Raw genomic sequence first — 26,799 nt, 5'->3', positions numbered from 1 at the left:
TTCCTCCAGCTGCGTCTCGCTGCAGTGATCTGTAAATAGTCCGTTTACAGCCTTAATATTGATTCATTACTTTGGACATTTTCCATTTGTCAATGGTGACAGCTGGATGAGTGGCGCGGCGCAGGCGGCGTGATATAATAATCTTGAAATGACAGCAGACAATTGTGTCCAAATGAGGAATTTGGGAGGACCGTGCTACAAGTGCATCTCATTTGCAAATGTGCATGTTTTGGCCCGTGGCTTATAACTAATGACCCTTGTAAAGAAAATGACTGCTTTTAATACTTTAAAGCAGATCCCAAGTGTCTTCATAACATTTTAGGGCTGCACAAGTGAATATTTTTAGGCTCAAGTATCCCATCGATTATCTCAATGATTAATCAAGTCATTGGGAAAGAATGTTCTCCGTGACTTTGAGTTTGTATGGCTTTAAAAGGCAGTACCTGCCTGGGGAGTGACGTGGGTGTCGGCGAATGAAATTGTAGTGTCGTTTAGCTGCTAACTGGCTAACGTATTGAGTGACTTGTAGTCATGTTAGCCGTGTTTGTTTTCTTACTATTTGTTCAATAAAGTGATTTTAAGACCAACGATGATGTTGAAATACGTTCAATAAACTAGCAATAGTAGGCTAAATTAGATTAGCTAACGTTGATAAGTTACCCTTTTCTACACAAAGTAGTTTTGAAAAGCCTGGCAGAACTCAACCTTTTTTGAGGGGGCCGTCGTGTCTCAGGGAAATCGGCTTCTGACTGGCCCCTCCGTTGTGGGGTCAATTCCAAGTGCGGGGGCGGAGTTTGTATTTTCAATCACGGAGGCAGCATTTCGTCACACAAGCTACCCATCCATCTCAACATTGCAACGTTTAAGCATGCATGTGACCTAACGCAAAAACTGTGATGTTTTTGTTTTTTTATAGGGGATTGGAAAGAATTCATGGCATTTCAATGGGGAATTTAATTTGATAAGCGACTAAAATGAGTTACAAACTAAAAAAAAAATTTAATTGAAAAATGAATTCAATTTAAAATCAAGGTGCCACTACACCTGCAACAGATTGTAGCCACACAACGACATTGTGTAATCCTTCCCACGTTTGGCTTAATGCACTTGAAATGTAATATTCACATGGCGGCATGAATTAATAAAAGCAACTGCGACTCCTCGTATCCGTTGCCAGAAAAATCACAGCCTTTGTGCTTGTGGCAGCGAAGGCATGTACGGTATCCGCCGCCCCTCCAAGTTGAAATGTGTTCAACCAAATCAATTTCAGGCTCGTTTGTTTTCTTATTAGTTGGTCTGCATCGACTGAGAGTTGGCGTGTTTTTTAGGTTGGCGTGAGCAGAAGGTGTGGAGGCTGTCCTCACACGTGTGCCGCAATTAGTCACATCAGTGCTAATAAACACACTTACGGGCTTCTTTCCTCACAAATGGGAAAAATGATCTCTATTTGGGCCTTGACACGTCACTTTTTTTTTTTGTGTGGCTTTGTTATATTAAGAAAAACCCTCATAAGGAACATGACAACCAAGGTTACTAACTAAATAACTAAAACTAAAATTCAAAAGTCATTTTCGTTAACAAAATAAATTAAAAAAGGAATGATTAAAAAAAACAAAAAAAACAACTGAAGCAACATTTTATATTTACAAAACTGACTATAATTATAGTGAAAATGTCCTTAGTTTTCGTCTTTGGTAATTATTTTAATACATGCTTTGGGGTTGATTTTAAGTGTGATTTAAGTATATTTATTTCAATATTAACCAATATAAGGACTTTTTTTTTTCCTAATCGGAATAAGGACGTTTTAGTCATTACCCGGTGTTCAAACCACTCCAGATAAACTGATACTGTACTCCTTAACATAATTTGAAGCACTCACTGTTGTATTGAATGTCATTTAATTCCTTGCACTTGCCTTGAAAAAGATTATACAACCACATAGTTTGAATGGGACTTTTTATGGGCATTAGATATTTTTCTAATTTTGACTAAAACTTGAAAAAATGACCATATTTCTTATCCAAGGGTCGTGCTACCTGGAAAATTGCCAGGCTACCTCAATTTCCCACGTTACAAGCCTGGCTGGCTAAATCTCAGACCTGATGTATACATATATTTTTGAAAAAAAATTAAAACTAATATTAAAAATAAACGTAAGCATTTTTTAAATAAGTAAAACTAATAAAAACTAACAAGTGTCCTGAAAACTAATTACAACTAAATAAAAATAAAAAAACACTCAAAATGGAAAAAAAAAAAACTTTTTTTGGGGGGAATTACTTTAATGACGATTCCAAAACCCTGATGACAACATGAAAAATCTAAATTATGTCAACTACAAAAATTCTGAAGTCCATCAGTATGCATCCCGTATCTCGCTTGTGCATGACTCGCAGCGTCCGTATGAAAAAATGTCTGTCGTGACAAATGCGACAAAAATCCCCGCAATATTATGCACGAATATTGATTTGACTTTATAGTTGTGTTCACTCATAAATTCTAAGGGGGAGGTGGGTGGGATGGTGGATGAATTTGCCTTCGCTGCCGACTACTGTGAAGCTGCTCAGTGTTCAACTGTGTGTGTATGAGTGTGTATAATGTGTGTGTGTGGGTGAGTGAGTGAGTGAGTGAGTGAATGCTCCATGCTGCAAAAGCTTTGAGGGACAGATGGCAACTCGGGCCGAGTGTGACTCGTTCTACCGGTTTTCTTGTCTTTGGCTGCAGGTCTCCATCCTGTCTTGGCTGCAGCATCACAGCCTTAATACACGCACACACGCACACACACACACGGTGTCTTCTGGAGTAGTATCTGGCTTGGTTTTTGTGTTTTGTTTTTGTCCTGCAGGCTAACTGTGCCGGATGGCCTTTAAACCCTGCCTGCTGCTTCCACCTGACCCATGCTGGAATTCAAACCAGCGCACTAATGGCTGAGACAGACAACACACTCAGCAGCTTTGTTCATTCCACTTGGTAGCAACGCTTCAAATGCACGAAGGGCTGCCCGATATGTTGGCATACGGTATGTCACATTGTAGTTAATAAGGCACCTGTGCTACCACCAAAACCAAGCAACTGAGAGGAAATTGTTCCCATAAGAATTTAGTTGGAAAACATACAAAATACTTGCATTGAGGCTAAAAAAAATTGCTCCGCTGTCGACCGATATGGATTTAATTTTTTTATATTTCAATATTTGACAGAATAAAATTCAGATAACCAATTAATGGGCTGAATAATATATCATTGCTGCCCTGTGAAAAACACTTATGTCCATTTTTCTATTTTTTTTCTTTTTCCATTTTAACGATATGACCTACCCCCCCCCCCCAAACAAACATTTTGGATCCTTATATCTAACAGAACAATTGATTGTTTTACAAGTATTTGTCATTTAGTAAATAACTTTACAAAAGATAGGAGGAAATAAAATGCTCTATTTTTTTGCCAATTATTTTTCTTTTTTTTTGCGGGTGGTGAATATCTATATGATATATCTAAAAAATAAACCCTGTTTTATTAAATTATTTTTGTACAAATTTTCCTGTAATCACATTTTAATACCATTATTTCAAAGCAGTATATATCATTTTAATATACACAGTATATAGAGCCAGCAAAATGTATTTTTAAAGGGGAAGAGAGGACAAAAATTGCAATTAATTACGAGCAATCATGCGATTAAGGCAGTGACGTATTTTAATTGTTTTTCAGCTCTATTGACGGCACAATAACCCGCAAACTAATCAAAGGAGCCTGGCCTTCAGAGAGCACCTTATTTAATCTATTGCACTTTGAGGCACGTTTTAGGAAATACGATTTAGAGCGATACACAAAATGGGCAGGATTGTGATGAATTTATTCAGCCACACAAAAAAAGACAAAATATTACAAACAAGCATTGGTGGGATTCAAGAAACGATAGAAAACAATACACTGTTTTGAAATAAATGTGTCACTTAAAAAGGGCCAGATTTTCCAAATCACTCTCGTGTTAATTTTACCACGACACTGAACTTCCGCGCTTCCATCCACCCGACAAATGTCATTCTATCTGAGGATTTCTAGTTCATTTGTGCCAGATGACGTTTGTTTTCTCCAACTATCTTACTAAAATAAACACTAACGCTACTATAAACTGTAATATCTATTATTTCTAAATGCTTTAAGCACATTTCAACTTTGCTTCACTGTGCTGTTAGTAGGGAGGTACTTTCGTCCAATCACATTCCTCGGATCACCCCTGCCCTCCCCTCACATAAAGACCAATTCCGTTAGCAAAACGTTGTGCGCGTGTGACGTTTTGTTATTTTTTGTTTTGTTTCATATTTTCTGTTTTTAGATTTGTGTTTGGTATTACCTTTTTTTTGTTTACATTTTTGTTTTTTTACCATTCATTTTTTTGTGTGTGTATTTATTACTTTTTTGTTTCATTTTTTTGGCGGGTGATTTTATTAGTATTTGCTGTTTCATTTGTGTTTTTTATTTGTTTTTTTGGTTTGCATTTCTTTTTTTGTTTTGTTTTTTTAATTTTATTTTTGTTGTTTCATTTGTGTTTTTTATTTGGGTTGGTTTTTTTTTGGTTTGCATTCCTTTTTGTTTTGTTTCGGTTTTTGTTTTTTAAATTTTATTTTTGTTGTTTCATTTGTGTTTTTTATTTGTTTTTTTGGTTTGCATTTCTTTTTTTGTTTTGTTTTTTTAATTTTATTTTTGTTGTTTCATTTGTGTTTTTTATTTGGGTTGGTTTTTTTTTTGGTTTGCATTCCTTTTTGTTTTGTTTCGGTTTTTTAAATGTTATTTTTGTTGTTTCATTTGTGTTTTTGATCACCTTTTTGTGATTTTTATTTTATTTTTGTTTGCTGTTTTATTTTAGTTTTTTTTTTATTTTTGCTTTGCAAATGTGTTCACAGTTTTGTTTTTTGCGTTTTGCACTTCAGGGCCACCGTAGAGGTGCGCTTTGTGGACCAAGTACCAAAGTCTGACTGACTGTATGAGAGGACTTCCCGCACACATTGTTTATATACAAGAACACATTGTTTATATACAAGAAAGACTTACCTTAGCCTACCTTAGGCGGGGAAGCGAACCCGCGCCAATCTGCATCGTAGGCAAGTGACGGTACCACTCTGCCACTCGGAGCCCGGAAGAGACAACTTGTTGGTGGCGATTTCTCCAGCCCCTCCTCGCCCTCCCCCCCACGTGTTTGCTTTGCTAATCGTGATTTGGTGTGTTCAAACGTATGTCATGGCGCTAAAGCATGCATGTTCAGTGAGTATTTGTCCTCTATTTTTCTTCTTCTTGTTTCAGAGTTTAACGAGCCACTTACAAGTTAATTGTTTGATTGACAGCACCCTTCAAAACAGTGCGGTCTGCTCGCGCAGGGAGTGAGGGAGATGGAACATACCAAATGCAAAGGGGTGTCCGGGCTAAATGACTACATACAGTAGTGTATTGTTTTCCTTTTTTCCCCTTTATTTTTTAAATGCTTTATTGAACAACGATCACTTACAACAACAGACATAGCAAAAATCACTTTGAAGTAGTGCAAGTCTACACAATGTAGCTAAACAGATCCCACCATATACTAAAGACACCAGATTGGTTTTTCCCACGCATCACCTTTCCTTCCTAATCTCCGTGACTCAAATGCGCACATCAGCCGCTGTGAAAAATAAAGTTCGGCAAATGAACGTAGAGCTTGACATCATTACGGGAGTCTGGCGAACACAGCTTTACCGAAACTGGGAGGCAGCGCCGTGCAAGTTATACCGCATTTTGTCAATGGATCGTGAATGCGTGGGCGAACGCAAAAGCCGCCATCATTTCCGAGGACAGACACCGAGACTGACTCTGACAATGAGACGGCGTGTTTGATGGAGAACTTGATCAAAAGCAACGTGAGTACATTGTTGTATACTTCTAGTACAACTGAACTCATTGTTACTTCAACCGAACTCAGTTTTGTTCCGTTCGCTGCCTTTTTAAAAACATGCGCTAGCACTAGCATATGTTTTAGCATAATAGCATGCTAACATATGTTTTGAGCTAGAGCATGTTTAACCGCGCGTGCGCCCAATGGACAAATCACTTCCGCATTGAACCTAATGAGTGCACCCAAGCTTCCTGTGCGGGGAGACTTCAGTGGAGTGCACTGTTGATGTGATGTAAAACTCTAAGCCTAAGCCTTTAACTCACCGACAAAGAACAGGAGTCACTCCTTGCTTCAACTATCAGAATTTTAAAACTACTAATTAGATCACCCAGAGCTGTAATTTTAACGGCTTGAGCTCTGCATGGTAATGATGTAATTGCTTAAAATTAAGTAATACAAGCCGTTTGAGTAGCTACTAAAGCTATTTTGTTTATTCATTTTTTTTTTAAGGTAAATTATGTATTGTAGCTCCTCTCCCGGGATTACTAGAGTCCACACAGTACCCCCCCTTCCTTCTACCAGTCAGATGGTAAGGTTGAGGTGTTGGATCTTTCAGATGGAATTTGCCAGCTAACTGTTCCTAACTTGTTCATTGTCCTTTTTTTTTTAATGATACGTTATTGGATACGAATATATATAAGTTATTGTGCTTCCCACTCCATTTGAACATGTAAATTATGACATTGATTAATTATTTTCTTCAAATTCTTATTTTAACTTCAACTTATATTTTGTAATGTGCTAATATGTTAAATAAATCAACCAGCCAACAACAACAACTCTCTGGTCTGTAGCCTTCTCTACGTCCAAGTCTTCTCTTCTTCGTCAACGGGATCCGACGATCTCTGCCTGTTCAGTATTTTGAAGCATGTACTGTTTCTTTATTTTAATTTTATTTTTATGTCAGCCCATGGTGCCGTTTCTCTTAATGCCTTGCTGAAAAGTGGTAGCTTTGGAAATCAGACAGCGTTGTCGGCGGTGCAAGGACTCGTATGAATATTTTCATGTTTTTTAATACAATAAAATGGCAGCATATGAATAATATACACAAAGGCGCATGAAAAGTCAAAACGCCAGAAAGGCAGAAACATGATATAATTTCGTAAACAGAGTAACAACACATCAAATTTTAAGCTTCAAAATACAGCTCCGTTGTTAAACTGCGTCCCTGTGTGGTGGACAACTACAGTTATCCCGGCAAATGTTAACAAGTTACAACAAACGGTCTTCGGTGGTCAGCATAAGAGAAGAAAAAAAAACAATGACGAAAAAATACTCCAAAATATGCTGACAACTGGTCGAGGTTTTCTGAAGGAAAAGAAACAGCGATGGCATTACCGGAAAAGGCGGTGCGTTATGAGATTTTCCCGGAAATACGTCCCTGCTATTTGTGCATAGAGTCCATAGTGCGGTGCACCTTATGGTCGTGAAAATACGATAATCTTAGACACATTATCTCAATTGGTTATCCCCGACTTTAATGAATAGCTGATAATTATCCACCGGCTGCAAACACATGAATGAAAGATGCGTTAAAAAAAACGTGTGTGGCGTAAATTTCGCCCTATTGATCTCGGAGTGGAGAGAGACAGCTGGATGATGAGAAAAGGGCTGTAGCTCTTCCTGAAATTTATGATGGTTAACTGAAGCTCTAATTCATTCTGCTTTCTTGCCAGGTTAAATAAATAAATAAAATAGATAATGGATCCCCTACCTGGCATCTGATTTGAATTGTCCCGTAGAAACTCGTGGAAATTGAACTTATCCATCCAGAGTCACTGCTTAGCCTAATTTGAGTTGATTTTGGAGTAAACAGCAGAATGAGTTAACATTTCTTCGAAAAATGGCTTCAGCCTGTTTTTTTGTCGCTCAAAGTTAAAGTTTGATCTGGAAAGAACAATAAAACTAAGAGAGTTGCACATTGTGTATGCAACTAAACCTCATAACTCTGCCCTGCTAAAGTCTGCTAAATAATTGCTAACGTTCAATACAAAATTCCGTTGATGGGCTGAGGAATAGCATCAGTGTTGTGGTGGACTCTTAAAAACGATTGGGTCAAAAATAGACCGACAACGTTGTGAGTTATTAAACAAATTAAATTAATAATCCTCAAAGCAACCACATTTTTTGGGGTTGATTTGTGGTTTATTCGTTTGACCCAACTTTTTGGGCTTATTTAATAACCCAATTGAATTTGGTCAAAAATGAACTGACCTGAACTGAGTTTTTGAGTTATTTAATTCAAAATTAACAAGCAATCTAATTTGTGGGTTATTCATTGGACCCAACTTTTTGGGTTAACTAAATAACCCAAAAAGTTTAGTTGATCCATTTTTGACCCAATTTGGGTTATTTTGGACCCAACTGTTTTTAGTGTTATAACCTTTTTAAGCAACGGATATTTGAGCACAAAGCAGCACATGTAGACAGACAATTATATAACAACACTCCACAGGAATATATTCTCAATCCTCTGCAAAGTACGGCCAATGTTACTGTGGCTTAGTAAGTCAAATAATTGAGAATCACTGATGTAAAGAAATACTTCCATTCCTTCACGGTGGTGATGTGTGTGTGTTACAGATAAAAATTGTACTGCCTTGTTTCTATTTTTGCCCCAAATCGCACGCACACAGAACAAAGTTGGCGATTGTATAGATCCACACGCAGGCGCATCCATCACGGCCACTCATTTCCAATGTAAATCACCTGGATCCACTTAGCAAAAACCAACGTGGAGCTTTTACGTGCTCGTGTCGTCGGCGTGGAAGAAATCCTGTCAGCAAACAGCGTGTCATTATGCCGGAATGACAGCCGCGCAGCAACAATCCCGAGACGTATCGTCTCATTAAGTGAAATCCAAATGTAGCAAGCATTTAATTGCCGTGTTGCTGTTGGTATGTTTTGCGCTCCCCCTTTTCAAAACGATTTGCCTCTGAACTTATTGCGGCGAGGCGGCGTCTAATTGAGGCGTTTGTCTTTGCAAAGCCATCCGCGCCAGCTCGCCGCTGCCTGCCGGCTAATGAGCGCTTGGGCCGCGTTTGTTTTGTGCTAGGGAATGAAAGACGACAAACGGAAGAAGAATGGCCCGACGGTGGCCGATATTCATGCCGTCTGCGTCGTTGCTTCTGCTTGTTGTCTGGCTGCTTTATTGCCATCTGTGGTCATTTTGTTGAGATTGGCTGAAACTTTCACTCCTTTGATTTAGGAGTAAATAAAACCTCAAAGAGTTTGTAATAAACTTGCCCGTAGCGGTGTCTTGTGGTCTGTAGTAACATTTATTTTGCAGCTGTAGAAATACGAAATGCGACGTGAGTGATGCTGATGGCTGGTATTCGCCATTTACTCCGCGAACTGCGTTATCTTTTCTCACGATCGGAATGCGCAAATTCTGCTATTTAAAGCGTAGACATACATCCTCTGTCGGAGTGTTGGCATTTCTCGCTCTCATAATCGATGTGACAAATTGAGATGACCTAATCTAAGATCCACTACACTTTATCTTCAAGCTAATCGTACATTCAAATCAATGCAACACTTCCATCTACTGGTGAGTGTTCATTACGTAGAATCTTAAAATTTCACAGGCAAGCTAAGTGGAGCATTTTTCAATGCCTGGCCTGCCGCCTGGATTTCAGTTGACGCTCAACATCTAAACAAAAAAAAAAAAGTGATTGTTTTTAAGTTGCTGGAACAGATGAATGGAATTTCGGTTCATTCCAATGGGGAATATTGATTTGATATAAATGTTACGGTCGCGGAACAAATGAAAGTTGTAAGTGAGGGTCAGACTGTAAATCCAAAAACGTTCTTACCTGAAACGACCTTTTTGCAGCAGCTTGTGTGAGTGAAATGTGAGCTTTTGTTTTGGAGTGTTTGAATTTGCAACCATGTAAAAACAGACACTCTTACGCACTCATCTTGAACTAATGCGGTTCCCATCTGTTGTGTGTGCGCGTAGTAAGTGAGAGAGGAGAATCGCGCTCCTCCGTGTGGTCTGATATAACATGGAAGGAGCGTGCTAAGGTCACTTTTGCGTGTGTTGGTCCTCAAACATGTGAATGAACGAGAGAACATTAGGAACATAACTAGTATAATAATAATAAGTATTAACGCTCACACTTAATGCTGTCATGAACATGACTCACTCACTATTGAAATGCTGTAATATACTCTACTCAAACAGACATTTAAGTATATTATATGTGTGTAGTAGTGTGTATGAGAACGTTTCAGTTGTGTGTATGAGAGTTTCGTTAGTGTACATAACCAGGGAAAACAATCCAGTATTTATAAGAGCATTTCACATGTGTATATGAGCGGAATAAAAATGTAATGTGAATAAGGGTTTCAGTAGTGTATGCGAGCATTTCAATAGTGACTGTAAGAGCATTTCAGAAGTGTCGTATGAGAGCATTACATTAGTGTATATGCCCCCCCCCCCCAAAACAAAACAAAACAATCAGCAATGTGGGTGAGAGCATTTCATGAGCATATAATTAGTAGCGTGTGTATGAGAGCTTTTAAGTTTTGAGAGTACGAGAGCTTTTCAGTTTTGAGAATATGAGAGCTTTTCAGTTGTGTACATGAGAGCATTTCAGTTGTGCATAAGCAAGCATTTCTGTAGTGTATGAGAACATTTCTCTAGTCTGTAGAGAGCGTTTCAGTAGTGTACATGAGTTTTTCAGGGGGGTCACTTAAATTATGAAATTAAGGGCGACAACTTTTTGGCATATTTTCGTGTCAAAATAGAACATGCATCATATCCACCGTGTGGTGACATTTTTTTGGAGTGCACACAAAGGCCAACTGGCACTTTGCGATGCACCCCAGCAAAACTTTCCTTATTCTGTATTTTTTCTTTTTTCTTTTTTCTTTTTTTTGAGAAGGGCTTTACATCATTGTACCTGTCTACTTTGCTTCCCAAAGTTAACACGCTGCTAAAACGCTGCGCTCCCTGCCTCAGCAATTCTCATAATTCACAGTGTCAAGTTTGACGTGGCCTCGGCGGCCAACGAGCTTGTAATATACTCGGCCCGGGGTTTATACTGAGCCGTTTGCATCGGCTGGCTTGTCAAGAGTGCAGAGTGGCCGCGAATGATGACAAACATTACTTGGGATCGCGTGATAAAGCAGAGCCGCGCGGACAGTTCAGGCCACCGCTTTTTACCTCCACTTTTCATCGCCTGGATTATGTCGAGGAGGCTGTCAAGTGCCGAGATCTTCGAGAATGCAAACGCTTCCTAGACTATGGAAATGCACATCTGTCGTGGCACAAAATCAAAGGTCGTTTGCTGCACTTTTTGGTAGGGCTTGACTGATAGGGTTTTTTATTTTTTTGCAGCCAATTAACTTATTCACTTCCAGCCATTTTCACTGAAGCAAACTCCTTCGCTCCGGGCTGTTTTACTGGATTTTGACTGATTTTGCAAAGATTAGAGTCTCTTCTTTCATAACGAAAAAAAAGTACATTTCTATCTGTTTCCGTTTTGCAGCAATTAGCATTAGAATATAGCTAAGTTTCATCATTATTCACGAATCTATTTAAAACTGGGGAAAACAAGCCTTTTGCAACATGGCCCTGGTTGATCTCTTATACTCTGCTGCCACCTGCTGGGCGTTTTTGTAATAACTACCAACGTTCTCTTCAGTTCAGAAGCTACATCAAAACCTTCTGTATGCTATAGCATAAAAAAACCATAACATTTGGGAGCAAATTAGTAATTGGCTAATTGGGCACGGGGGGTCATTTTTGTTCCCTTAACACTTGAAATTTTTCTTTTAGTAATTAACTTTATAACAGAATGATAACAATTGGCAAAAATTGGCCAATTTTTTCGGTGAATGTTTGAATGACACTATCGTTGTCGTATGTTTTTATGTGTTGATGAAAAAATCCCTACTTTTTAAGATGGAGTGAGTTTTGATTTCTCTCTAGCTGTTTGAGAATTTACTACAAATATTGTGTCTTAGTTTATCTATGCCAGTGGTGTGTAGTGACAGGCAGAGTAATTAATAGACACATATTAAAATTGTATCTCTAATTAGGCACATAAAGTATGTTAATTTCATTTATTCCATCCATCTGACAAACAAACATTCAGTTTCATATTGCGTTGTAAAGACATTGCTACCATTTAATCATCCAAAATTAATTACATTCAACCAGTGTGAACATTTTGAAGCAGTGAGTTGTCAACCGCATGTTTTGAATACGAGATAATCGGTTGCCCAATTCCTTCGCAGTTTAAAGCATTAAGCAGCTGTTTAAGTCGTCTTTTAATCGCCCGCTATGCCTCAACGACATCGCAGATGTGTTGTCACATTTCACCACTCGGCCCCGACGCAAAGTCGTGTATTCGTTGAACGTTTCCTCCTTGCGAACAAACAAAAATGGCGTGAACAACATGGCGGAGTGGATCCCAGGGTGCGGTGGGGAGTGCATGCTTGAAGAACTGTAAGCAGCTTAAACAGTCCGTGATGTTGTCATCTGCTCTCAGCTGAGCTCCCAAAATAACAGGCCCTCCGGGTAGCTACTGGCAGAGCAGAGCGGGGCCAGCCAGCCAACTGACAGACAGACAGACAGACAGACGGACGGCGAGACCCAAGCCGCGCTCACATTAGATCTACTTTGGACACACCTACACATGAAAATAAACTTCTTTTGATTTTTTTATGAACATGTTATTGTGCAAGTGGGCCAAGTTCTGTTTCATGTGTCCATTCCAAAAAGAGCTGGTTTCTGTTTTTTTGGCAGTCGCTGATGCGAGGTGACAACGAAAACACCTTTCAAAACGCCAATTAGGCCGTGTGTCACTGCACTTATCAGGTCGCCTCAATTTCTCTCTTTTCTATGTCATAATGTAGGAGAGCCCAGGTCATCATGCACTTGCATGATTTCACCTCAAACTGCACGGGCTACAGTGAATTAGGCTTTTCTGATATTTGGCACAAATAATTATATATATTTTTTTAATGAAAACAAATATATTTCTGGTCTATTAACACTTATAACAGCAAAGACATGCTTTTCCAGGCAGAAAATCCAAATGTTTTCTCCCTCCAAAACAAAGAATCATTGTGAGGTTGTATGACGGAGGCATCCCACAGGCTCCTGCCACTACCTTTAACCAGCGCCATTGCTCACGTTATGTAAGAAAGCCATCGCTCTCCACCGCCCGAGTTATACGCAAAGGTCGGATGGTTCTGACTGAGGCAGCCTCATTTATAAGGTCTAGCTGCATGACTTGCTGCATTATTTATGATCCATGACACCAGGTTGCGGTGGAGAAGCGCTGTAAGGGTTACCGGAAGAGCAAAACCCTCCTTTCTTAATACGCCCACTTGATTTTTGATTGCCTAAACCTAGTTGTAACCACTTTTATGTATTTATTTTTCGGATGAGTTTTTTGTTTTACTGCCTACATTTGAAAACAGATGTGTTGTTTGCTAGCTTAAAATTCACCAAATTCTGGTGGTCAGAAATTCTCTGTGTAATCTGAAAAGCACATAGTAGGCGTTTTTTTTCCCTTTCTTTTATTATTAGCCAATTAAGCATTTTTTTTCTTAGCATGGAGCATGTTAGCAGCATGTTTTGATATAAAGCCTGAACTGTGGCTTTGCCATGGCTTCTACCCGTCAGCCCTTCTTTCGGATGTCAATGTTGCAAACTTATATGATGTGATCGATGTAACCTGTAATAATGTGTCCGAAAGGAAAAAATTAATAAAACAAAACAAACCATTTCTAGCAAGCTTAGCTAGGGAGCTAGCTAGCCAGCCCATTTTTTCTTCAAGTATGGTATATTTTTTTCTTCTTTTATTATTAGCCAATTTAGCATTTTTTTTCCTTAGCCGGCTCGCAATGTTTTATAATCATGTTTTGATATAAAGACTGAATCATTTCTAGCTAGCTACCTAGCTAATTTTCCCTTCAATTATGGTGTATTTTTTTTCTTTTATTATTAGCCAATTTAGCATTTTTTTTCTTAGCCGGCTCACAATGTTTTTATAAAAAGCCTGACTTATTTCTAGCTAGTTTAGTTTGCTAGTTAGCTAGCTCATTATTCCTTCTCAATACAAGCCATTTTCAAATGAGTTCCCCATTTTTCCAGCGGTTTTGGAGCAGAATATGGTGCTCTGTGAAAATATTAAGGAAGAGTAGACTTTTCTTTCACCAGAAAAACAAAACTTTTTCTACATTTTTCCATTCATGCTTGATTTCACAAAAAAACACTGACTTATAAGTCCAAGAAGAGGGAAAAAGTGCTTTTGGTGGCAACATTTTTTATTTAGGGATGTTCAACAAACGTGCCGTGCGTGACTCACCACATAGCTGGACGAGACCTTCAAAGTCTACCTGTTGAAAAACAAACTTGATGATTTTATATAAGTCGTTGAATGGTTGGATTCCAGTTGAACTATGAAAATCACAGATTCACAGCAGTCAGGAGTTGAATTAGTACTTCTACCATATCTGTATTTCTACTCAAATACAGAGTACAAGTACTTTTACCACTTCTGCCTCAACCATAGCCTGCTGTGATTGAACGCCACTGCAGACTAGCCCACGTTGAGTCTCACATGAGCACCCAAGCATGTCTACAGTATGAATGACCGCCTTTCCAAGGCCAGGTGCCTAATTGCAACTGAATCGTCAGCTAACAGAGTCCCCCTGACCCACAGTAAACCTCCACCTGCCGCACCCTGACATCAATTCGACTTGTCAGCCGCCTGCTAGTGGTCAGCTGTTGCGTTTGCGACGGCGCTTTCATTTGAGGCTTTGATTGCTCGCTAAGCTGTCGTCATGCACTCGGCCTTGGAGTAGCATGTTCACAGTCCCGCTGCTTGATGCGTCCCAGCAACCGTTTACGAGCCGGGTCGAGGGGCCCGGCCCGACATGTTGACTTGAAGGCATGCGGAGGATGGTCAGAATGTTGCCGCTTGGGGGTGATTGGTTGCTGAGTGGCTTTTAAGTTTTAGACGTATGTTGTGGCTGCGGTGCGTAGGCTGCAGGGGGAATTGTGAAGTGTCGCGTTGTGACTGGTGCAAGCACGCAAAAGCAAAAAATTAGAATCAGGTCATTTGGGTTACACAGCTATGAGGAGCTCTTTTGGATCTCCTTAAACATTTCTGTAAAGAACGATTAAAAGAGTATGTTCTTTAAAGCTACATGTCACAAGATACAAAGTTTTTGCAGATTTGCAAACCCTCTGGCGAAAAGCGGAATGTAAGCCAGCGACGTGCACGCGCCCAGAGTGCCAAGACGTTAGTTAGAGGTAGTTTTATTGTGCTTTGCTTATGGTAAATAGACCCTATGGCATTTTCGTGACAAGGTCCTACCTTTTTAGCAAGAAGAAAGCAAGCTGTTGGTCGCGTTTCATCCTCATATTGATCCACGTCCTCCTGCGACGCTTGGGCGACTTCAGTTGTGCCTTTTTGTCACACTAGACAGTGTTATCCTTTCCTGCTCGGTATTCTGACCGAGGGGGAGAGTGAACTCCGTGGACAACTGCCGTTGCATGTCGCCGGGAGACGGAGGTTCGCACTCCAGTATTGGTTTATTATTATTTTGATGCACTTGTATACTTTTTAAATTGTTATTACTTTATGAAGTCTCAAATTTGTGAGTTTTTTTTCTCTCTGAATATTGCCCCCGCCTTCTAAAAAATATATATTTGTACGTGGCCCTAATACGACGTCGTAGAACTCTACTCGCTACACGAAGCACACTTTCCAGCATGTTTTTCACCTTCTTATTTAAACCCGTCTACTGTGAAGAATTACCGTTTGACCGTTAATGGTCATCAGATTGACACTGTAAAAGAAAACCCGAGGTGCTTAAGGAAGTGAACTACTGTCCTTCTGGGTTTGTGGCTTCAAGCCATCGTGAAGCGCTTGTGGTCAGGTCACACAAAGGACGAAGACTAATGTGCACGCTGTGCATTAGATCATAAGCGGCATGTTATGCTGAGGTCTCCGTGTAACTGCTGCATGGGTAAAAGGTACTATCGGTAATTACATTACGGCATTACCATTATGTAGAGGCTCGAATAATCAACATCTCATATCCAGTCAGGACAGAGAGAATTCATAAAACCATGATATATGACCACTGTCTTAAGTAAAGGACTTGATATCGCTGATTTTGTAATTGTATTATTGATACTGTTATTCGAACCAATTTCTTGTCAATTCTTATCAGGCAAGAAAAAAAGAGCACAGGCTGTTATTCTACTGGCTAGCTAGCGCTCTCAAGTTTCTTGAGGAGTGAAGTTAGATTTAGTGTTACAATAATATCAAAGTTGGATTGGACACAACAGAATAGGAAAGCCACTGTTCTTACTACATTAGTGTAGCATTGACGAGAACACAAAATACATCAAAATACCGATATAAATGAAAGAGGGTTATATCGTACGCTGGATGTTTTGGTTTTGCACTATGAGATTGGCCCCATATTGTAAAAGTGCAGTTCTTGCGTGTTTTTTCTAGTGCTGTCTATCGAATATTTTTAGAATCGATTAATCTATCGATTAATCAACTATTCGGTTTCATTTGTGATGTTGCATTAAAGTGTATTACAAAAGCATTTCCCCCCTGATTATTAACCAGTGATTGGTGTTTATTTCGTACTTCATGTTCGCATAGTGATGAAAAAAAACCAAAACTATTTTCACTAAAGCAACCCCCTTCGCTCCCGGCTGTTTGACTGATTTTGCAACGCCCACAGAATATTGTGTTCTATTGCTATAAAAACATGGAACCTACCAAAAGAAAGATTGGAGTCTCTTCTTTCATCAGGAAAAAAAAGTATGTTTCTGTTTCTGTTGAGCAGCAGTTAGCATTAGAATATAGCTAAGTTTCATCATTATCCACAAATCTGAAACTCTGTGGAAAAGAGATTTTTGCAACATGGCCCTGGTTGAGCTCTTATACTCTGCTGCCACCTGCTGGCCGTTTCTTGTCATAACTACCATTGCTTTAAGCAACCTATTCAGGTCAGAGGCTGCATCAAAGCCTCTTGTATGTTTTAGCATAAAAAAACAAAACTATAGATCGGTTTTTGGGGGACCATGGCAATATTTTAAATGTAAATTTGTTTATATGTTTTTGGGAGCAAATGTGTTGAAGATTATATCCAATCAAAAATGGATGCTGAATGTTCCGATCCATTCAAAAGGGAAAAAATCTTCCTTTTACAAACCAGTGGATCGTGTTGACTTGTGCTTGAGCTTAATTATTTTTCAAAACGGTGACTTGGATGAGTCCTTCAACTTGAAAACAACAATTAAAGTGCAGCTATGGATCCGATGGCTTTACGAGCAGATTGCGGATGCGACACTCCCTGACTGCGTGTGTTTGCATGCTGTGGTCTCACGGTGCAGCGAGCATCTTGGGTTTATTCTTAGCATGCTTCATGTCAGTTGAATGGGACATCTGGCCTTGTGGCTGTGCCATGGTAACATACGGAAATGAAGACTGCATGTAGGCAGTGGTCTCTCCAACAATTGTGGCATTCATTTGCAGTGTGTGGCAGCTGCGCTTTCCTTCCACCAGTGTGGGTACGAGGTGACTATTACCAGTTGCTCTGATCACTGCAAAGTGCATGTGCTTTATTGGTAAGAAGAACATTGCTTTTATAACTGGCAGTAAGCCATACTTTAAATTAAAAAGCTAGAAGAGTTTTCACATTTTTACATGGAGCATGTTAACGAGCTATAATATTTCATGGCGGGCCGTTAGGAATTTATTTTCTCAGCGCTTTAAAGGTATTGCGAATAACACAAAGTGCAGAGCTGGCGATTGAGCCAACACATTGCTGCAACACGTGACCATCAAATATCGAAGACATTGGCAATTATTATCTTTGCAGAGAAGCGGTTCTTTTCTATCCATGATTTGTTTGTGGCCGGTTCACCTACAGCTGTCAAAATTAATCGATTAATCGACAAGTAATCAATTAGCAAGTTGACAACTATTTCGACTCATTCACTGGCAGCCATTTTGACTGAAGCAACCCCCTTCGGCTGTTTTACTGGATTTTGACTGATTTTGCAAGGCCCGCAGAACATTGTGTTCTGTTGCTATAAAAACATGGAACCTACCAAAAGAAAGATTAGAGTCTCTTCTTTCATCAGGAAACAAGTTAATGTGTGTGCTTCTATCTGTTTCCATTTTGCAGCATTTAGCATTAGAATATAGTTAAGTTTCATCATTATTCACAAACCTTGAAAACTGACAAAAATAGTTTTTTGCAACATGGCCCTGGTTGATCTCGTATACTCTGCTGCCACCTGCTGGCTGTTTTTGTAATAACTATCAGTCCTTTGAACCACCTCTTCATGTCAGAAGCTGCATCAATGCCTTCTGTTGAATGCTCTTGAATAAAAAAAACAACAACATATAAAAGCTTGTTTATATGTTTTGGGGAGTAAATGAGTTAATAATTGAGTTTTTTTTTTTTTTTAATTGTGCAAATTTTTTGATTTCGGCTTATCCACAATAATTAACTGATTTCTGTAGTCCTTCTAGAAAGAATAATGATTATCTTTGGTGTCTTATCAAATTAAGACATTCGCAAACATCTGTTTTTACTTTGGAAAACAATGACCGAACCGGTAACAGTACATCAATCCCCCCCAAAGGAAAGAAATGCTTTAGTAATGAACTTGAATGCAAAATTAAATTGAATTTGGTTAGTCGATTAATCGATTGAATAATCGGTAGATGAATCGATTCTAAATATATTCAATTGTGACAGCACCAGTTTCACCAATGTGCATTCAAAAGTTTAGCCAAGTTTTAATCAAGTGATCTCATGTCAGGTTCATCTTGAAATGTCAAACTCCATAACTTTTTGTGAGACGTGTATGAGACCTGCCTGGATACAAACACGCAAACCGCTCCTCCTCAATGAAGCGCGGCTTGACGCGAATGAACTGTGACGTTAATCAGCAGGTGAGGCTCACTTAGCGGCAACTTGACAAGGCAGACACGAGGTCAGGTAACGAGATCACGTAGCAATTAATGCAGGATCGCTATAATTGTTCTCTATTAAACGTTTATCGAGCGGCGCGCTAGCAGCCGGCGGCCCTCGGGGGGAGAAAGCGCCTCGTTTTGCCAATGTTGTGGTGCTGCTGCCGTAGACGTCGTCATGGTGATTATCGGCGGCGCAGCGCGAGCGGGCGGTCCTTTGTGGCTCAGCAGTGTTGGCGCATGCAAACAAACACATGCGGCGGCTATAGTAATCTCCCTGTGCAGATGTGGAAGGATGCATGGAATCGTTGAGTAGATCGCAAATTTACAATCGCATTAGCATCACGTGAGGGATCAGCGGTTGTGCCGTGGCAAATTCTGCAATTTGTATATAATTGGTATAAAAATCCTAATTTATTTACAGTACAGAAATGGATCTTGGCTTATCTATCTTTGCCAGCAATGTATATTGACAGAGGTGGCAAATCCAGGTCCAGTTTGGCTTTAGCCATTGAGATAGCTCCCTAACGAACACCATGGGAGCTAGCTAGCTAGCATCTGGGGCTAAAGCTAAACTGTGTCAGGGTTTTTAATTCTGGACTTGGATTTTCCACCTCTGTATATTGACTGACAGACCGAATTCCCTACATTGATATTTTCGAATATTTTGACAGATTTTTCCAGACCCGCGAATTATTGTTTCTAGATTTTTCCGTTCTCTATTAATCATGGGTTGATGTCACCAAAAACAGTGCTTTTTAACCAGAAAGCAGAGAAAATCAGCTTTTTGGTGAAAACTTGTCAACACGTGACTTTGATGCTAACATATATTTGGGCCATTCTGTGTGACATTCTTACTTTCTCTCAAATTCTGTTATTCTTCTGGGATTTAAGCTTAGACAATAATTGAGACCACAAGGTCTCTAATATTATTATTATTATATTTTATTTAATATTATTTCATAATTAAATTCATAATATAAATAAAATAAATGAATAAATACATTAATAATATAATTTATTTTTTAATGTTTTTATTATTATTATTGTTACTATTATCATTATTAATAAAAAAATTACAAGATATTGATTGTCTTAAGTTAGCTCTGTTAGCATACAGAAGATTTTTCACTTCTCAGAGATATTGTGGCGTCATGTGTTTGTAAGTCACACACGTGACACAGCACATTTGCCTCTGGATGTCTGAGAAGTGGAAAACGCAAAATAAACATCCTATAATTTATGAGGTCTGAATTATTGCCTAATGTTGAAGCCGAGAAGAATTGTTGTTGGATTGAATTGCTGGCTAGATCTTAATGTTCTTAAAACTAAGAAACTAATCATTGGTTTTTAGACAAATACATATGCAGTGGTATGCTGTGAGATTTTTCTCCTGTAAAATGCGAGCTTTGACTCCATAAATGTTGGCAAAGTCTAAAGTTGATCATCGATCGAATCGCATGAAAAAGCCGAGCCAAGTAGGAAAGTGACCCACTGACCTACACTGACTCTGGAACGGCCCTGTGGCCAAACAAGCGGCTTTGGTTACAAAAACAATTTTCACGCAGGCAACTGATCTCATCATTCACCTCCGTCTGCCCCTCACGTGAGAATGGCGCGTCCTCGGAGGGCTCGTCTGACCGCAGGTGACGATTGTTATTCATCAGTGTCCCGCAACTTCATTTTGCCCTTTCTCACATTTGCCGTTTCACCAGCAAATCTTTGGCTCGGGCCTGGATTTGAAATCATTTGCTGTATTTGGTGCCAGATCAGCAGAATAATGTAGTAACCTCATGTGCCACTGAAAAGTGCAAACGAGGAAAGTAGATAAGTAGCTCAGGTTTTCTTTTTTTGGGGGTAGGTGAGTGGTATAATACTCATTTTAATTTGAACCCTGTAAACCTAGACAAATAATTTGTGATCTGTTTTGCAACAATTTTATGTACTTTTAGCTTTGCTTGTGGGCCTTACAGAATGAAAAGTAATTAGGGCTGTCAGTCTGTTAATTTCTTTAATCGTAATTAATCACATAATTTGACAAATTAACTTACAATTAATTGCAAATTAATCACACATTTTATATCTGTTCTAAATGTACAATAAAATAGTTGGGTTATTCATACTCTTGTTAACATAAAAGTGGCAAAATATGTTAACATAATACAAATATGGTGGTATATTTTAGTTTATTGATACAGTCAATTCATAAAGTTATTTGAAGTTAAAGTTAAAAAGATGTTCTGTACTGTAAAGAAAAAAAAGATTTGTATTTGTATTGAGGTAATTTTTCTGCCAGTAGATGGCATATGCGTTTAATGTTGGACAATTAATCGAACATAAAAAAAAATTGTGGCGTTAAAGGAAGGTTTAATTAACTCTATATTAACACACTAATTTCCAGATCCAAATATGATCCTTATGGATTGTGAGCTATTTGCACTGCGAGCGAAAGCAATTATTTATTTAACGAAGAACTATCGCTATTATGAACAGTCTGGGTTAGTCGCCCAATTGCTTGGACGTCCCTGGAGGACTGTAGATTTCCATCTCACGTCGTGTGTGTGTGTGTGTGTGTGCTGTTAGGCTTCGGCGTCTGGTGAGCGTGGGTGGTTTGATAGCGCTGAGTAAAGCAGCTGTCTTAACCAGTTCCTATGTAATCTCTCTGATCAGGCTCCCTGTAAACACCAGATAGTAAACTCAGCCTGGAGCTCGACGCAGTGTTACGCACGCACGCACACACACACACACCTTACACACGCCTGTATCATCAAATCCAGCCACAAATGGCACATTTTTATGCAGGACGTGTGCAAATGTGGTAGAAACACGGACAGTTGTATGGACTGCTTCATGAGTTTTAGGCTACTACTTTTTAGTGATAGACCGATATGTTTTTTTTTTTGTCAGGGCCGATACCGATGCTGATTTATGAGTAGCTAAGGAGGCTGATAACCAATATTTGGAGGAAATAGTGGTGTCAGAATTCTTTAAAATGCAAATGCCAATCTTGACTTTTTGTGATATCTTAAAGCATCAATGCTTATTGAATTTTTTTTTCTGACTTTTCAAAATGTAGAAGTTATTTTTATTTTTTATTTTTTTAATAAATCTTAGACAATACACTTCAATTTATATTTCTAAAAAAACCCTTAAAAACTTAAATGGAAAGTGTTTTTTCCCAAAATTTACAAAATCCTGAAATGTTAAACTTTTCTTTGTGTATTTCTTTGTTTTAATGTTGAACAAAAACAAAAGGTTCAGAGCCCTGGTCAACCTGCTTGGCTCTATGCGTCCGATGCAAGAGCTCTAACTAACTAACTACTTTTATTGCTATCAAATGTCAAATCTAGTCAAATTTGACCAAGACATGATCTAAATGTTAAGACCACATCCTGCAGATGGGCTCATGTTTTTTTGAATATCTTGCCAGCAAACTGTGCGTCATGTTAAAAAGTGCAGCGGCGGCATGAACGATGCAATGTGGTAAAATCTTTTCGCCATCACACTTGGATATATATATATATTTTTAAATTATTATTATTAATGTATTTATTTTAATCGTCTGGTGACACCAGAATCTTCTACATCCTTGCTCATCCGTCGTGTCGCGGTAAACTTGCAGTCACATTGTAAGATACACGGCAACATGTCTGGATGGCGCAACTGCATCATTCATTATGTTGAGCTAAATTCTGTTCTCTCAAACCTCCACCGTCACCACCACTGCTGCTACCGCCATCCACGTCTGCTTAATGTACTCTTCTGCTCTATAATGGCTTCCACGGACTCATAAATTGACTTATTTAAACCCACAACCATCTCTCGCACACACACGCACGCGCATGCATATATAGAAGAAAACACACGGTAAGAATCTAGTCCAGAGACTGAAGTGCAACAGATTTGCAACCCTCATCTGTTATCACAATTTAACTGACATATTGAAAGGAAAACATCCCAATGAGTCAAATTCACTTGAGAGAAATTATATCACAAAAGCACGCGGAAAAGAGGGGAATAGAAAACGACTAAGGCACTAACTCTTTGGGAAATTTGTGAGCAACAAAATATATTTGTTTATCTGTCAACAGTGTAAAATGGCAGGACAGGACTGTTCCTATTTTATTTTGGTGCAGAGTCATTTAAAATGTTTGAATTCTTGTAGTCTGCTAAATGAGCTACTGGTCACAGGTAAAGATGTTTCTTATCCCAATAGAGAGTAGGAAAATGAGAAGCTTTCTTGGAACGATAAAGTTTCTCGTTCAAATAAGAAAATGACAATTTTTCTTGGAACGATAATGTTTCTCGTTCAACAAGAAAATGAGAAAATGTCATGTTTCTTTCTTGTTCCAACGAGAATGAGAAAGTTTCTCATCCTAATGAGATTTTTATTTATTTTTACCATTACGTGTCTACTATTAAATTTATTAAATCAATTTAGATTACAATAAAATTAAGTAATTAAAAAACTGAAATAAAATTCCCCCTCCTCATGTCATTTTAGGTGTCTCTGTGACGGTGTTAATCAAAACGGAACATTATTTTTTGTCAAAGAGGATTTTTGATCCATCTCTTCTAATGGCACTTCCTTTAAAGTATTCCGTTGTACTGAAAATGATCGTCCTTTTCCCTCCTGATGCCTCCCATTGGCACACCAAGTGCGGCTGATTACTACAGGTGGCTCCACCCCCTTTATTGTTCTCTGCTGGGTTGTGTACGCGAGTGTTAGCAGCTGTGATGGCCTGGCTGATGAGGTAGTAAATGTTTACTCGGGGGAGCGGCGGCGCGTCAACAGGATATCAGGCCACTATGTCAGTTAAGACGTTTTTCCAATTCATTTTCTAAATCACGTCAGTAGACCTTTTTGCCGTGACGTCGTATGTGCTTTGGAGATTTCCCCAAAGGCGCCGCTAGTAAACAAAACCTTGCATGTCATTTGAGCAAGGCAGGTTTGAAGTGACATCACATCTTTTTGGGGATTTCTCCTTAAAATGCAATTATAACACAATGTATGCGTTTTCCAAGAGGGATGCACACTGACAATGCATGTCATCAGGAAAGTGAGCCGCGGCACGCTAATCCCACATATTTGATGATTCAGATAGCTGTTCCTAAATCCTCCTCTCCTCTCTCTGAATGCTTTACGTAATCGTGCACAGAGGCCAGGCTAGTTGGCACTCGTGGGTCGGAATTGACCCTTTGACTCTGCTTTTGTTGCTTTTGTTTTTTTGTGCTTATTTTCTATCACCAGGTTAGATAGTTACACATCACACAAGTTGGATGCACGCATATACAAAGTAGCTTTTTGTTAAAAGGAACCCCGATTGCTCTACATTATTTATTTGGTTGTAACTTGCATAACTAAGAGATTAATTTTTCAAAAATCATTTCCAGTTTTATACATTTTGTAGAAACTTTATTTTGACTTATGCCGCCATTGTTTCAGGAAGTAAAAAAGGCATATTTTTTAAAATGATTAAACATTGTACACACAACATATACTGTAGATTATTTAATGATTTGTAAATAAATACAACCATGTGGGGACTAATTAATTGCATCAATTTGTGGAAAATTATTAAATGGAACAAATTTGGAAATACTGTTGGAGGTTTTGGCCAGACGTATGATACATTTTCATACTAAAATAATTAAAACATTTCGGTTACATTGTTCTTAGCTCATTTAATTGCAGTTAATCAACCAATTACTTAAAACTAATTTTGAATAAAAACAATTCTTTATTTTACTAAAATCAATGAGATACATACTTTGGAAAAAATGGATAAAGACATACATTTTAATTGTCAAGTGTTGATTTAGATAATTATGATTTTCATTTTTCGGCCTATTCATGGCAGGCCTCGGTTTCGATTCCCATGGTAAAAAGCATTCTCCATGATATTAAAATGTTCCGTTAACATTGCTCGTTCATCACAATCACATTTTGATTCACTCGTCTTTCCAACTGCTCTTCTTGCACTGATAAGCATTCAGGCTGTCTGGGACGGGATCCGTTTGACAGAAGGGAGACACTGCTCTGCCAAAGAATATTATCTTTGGGAAAGATACTTGGCTCAGGCCTTTTTAAGATGGAATAAATCCTTCTGAGGTTTTCCATGATGTGCGAAGCACAAGTGCTGATTTGATTATGCAGTGCTCACAAGTATGTTTGTGATTATGAGAATTCTTGATACAGCTCCGACAGGATGGCGCTGCGTTGTGCAGGTGCGCCTAATGTTGTGTCCCGGGAGTATTTTGGACTTCATGTTGCAGATGCTCTCTAATTCTCACGCTGTTACGCAACTTGCTCACTAACATCTGTTGTTTTTCATTTCCCTTTGTTTGCAATTTGATGTCTAACTAAATGTAACTGCAGCATACATTTTAGGGTAAGTTATTAATTTTAAGTTAGGCTTCATTGAAACTTTTGTTTTTGTAGTTCTTTACTTTTGATTGATTCATTCTTGCGTAAAATGTGTTTTTGCAGAGGAAATAAAGGAAGTAGTCTTTTCCAGGGTTCAACTCTGTATCATAGAACCTTTAATGAACTGTAAAGCATATTTCAGTAATATTTTAACATTTTGAACTTACTTGATGAAATGTATGGGTGATAAGATCTCAAATAAGCCTTTGTAGTCCTACAACGAGAAAATTTCACATCAAATTTACTGCATATGTCCCTGGTTTTTTTTCTTCTGCTGGATGTTTTATTTAATTTAATTTAATTTAATTTTTTTTACGGATTTTGACTCTCTTCCCACATAAGAACAATATGGAATTTTTTTTGGGGGGGTTATCTCATGTTTTTATTTGTCATAGTGTACGCCAGGACAGTATGGCTGTAGCGTGTTGTAAACTTACCAAATTTATATGTTAACAATTTTAACATGAACCTCATGCAAATCAACTGATTGACCCTAAATGTGTTGGCGGCATGAAGCTCGTTAGCCCATAAAAATCCGTCCACCAAAGAGTGAAATTCCTCCAATGTACTGTAGTTTGACGAGGTATGACATATAGCCGAACTTGAGCTGCCTTGCTTGTTTATTTTACAGCTGGTAAAGTGGCTGCTCAATACGCTTGCCGTAAATTTGTAAGCGCTATGCTAAATCTAATAACGTAATGCAAAGCAATTCATAGCTTTCACGATGTTACCGACTTTGATCCTGATCAAACATGAGCCCAAGCGGTCCATGGTTATGCCGTGAAGCGAGAAATGAGCCGCTTGGCGAGAAACGCAGTCCCCCACCATATGGCAAATATTATCTATAGGTGATGTGTGACCACGCTGTTGTGTTCAAAGCAAATTGTGCGGAGGAGGCACGGGAGTAATCATTTTATGCATAAAATGACGACAGAAGTTCCCTGAAAGCTTTGATGAATGCAATTTTTAAACATTATCTCCAACAGCCGGCCGTCCATTGTACTTGAATATTTGTGTGATAAGCAGGCAGGATTTGCGACACAATATATATATATATATCAAAAGCGCCGTTTACTTAATGCTTAGGTTTTCTTGATCCTATTACACATATCCTGAAAAAAAAGAAAGTACAATAGCTGTCGTAGAAATTGATACAATACAAAAAAATTAATGTCAATTTTTGTGTACATATTTTGACCCATGAGCAGTCATTGGGTTGGATGGTCTCGTCATATTGATTTGATCAAATAAACAATAGTTTTTAGCTACTATCAGTTCTATTAAATCGACGCCTTCTTAAAGGTGTATTGTGCCGTTTAAAAAGGTAATATTAAAGCTTTTTCTACATCATGCATGCTCCACCAATGCCCAGATGAGTACGAAGAGCCCTGATTGTTTTACTCTGACTTCTATCAGCTTTTATCTTCCCTTTATAATGGTGTGTGCGGACGCTCACACTCCAC

General features: G+C 38.6%; 1 protein-coding gene across 3 annotated transcripts in view; it reads left to right on the top strand.

Annotated features, from left to right (window-relative positions):
- Positions 1 to 26,799, top strand: part of fgf13a (fibroblast growth factor 13a) — a 99,351-nt gene that overhangs the window by 15,902 nt on the left and 56,650 nt on the right. The window contains exon 1 of one of the 3 annotated variants that reach the window (XM_086084914.1): positions 5,551 to 5,897. The exons of the other annotated variants lie outside the window; for them this stretch is intronic. The gene's annotated coding sequence lies outside the window, so the exon portion shown is untranslated. Of the gene's footprint in view, positions 1 to 5,550; positions 5,898 to 26,799 lie in introns of those variants that run through there. 3 annotated transcript variants of the gene reach the window in all.

Source organism: Leptonotus elevatus, chromosome 9, assembly GCF_054856555.1.
Source record: "Leptonotus elevatus isolate MCC_2025b chromosome 9, RoL_Lele_1.0, whole genome shotgun sequence".
Taxonomy (NCBI): domain Eukaryota; kingdom Metazoa; phylum Chordata; class Actinopteri; order Syngnathiformes; family Syngnathidae; genus Leptonotus; species Leptonotus elevatus.
The sequence above is the reverse complement of the archived record's forward strand: the minus strand, read 5'-3'. Positions and strand labels throughout refer to the sequence as shown.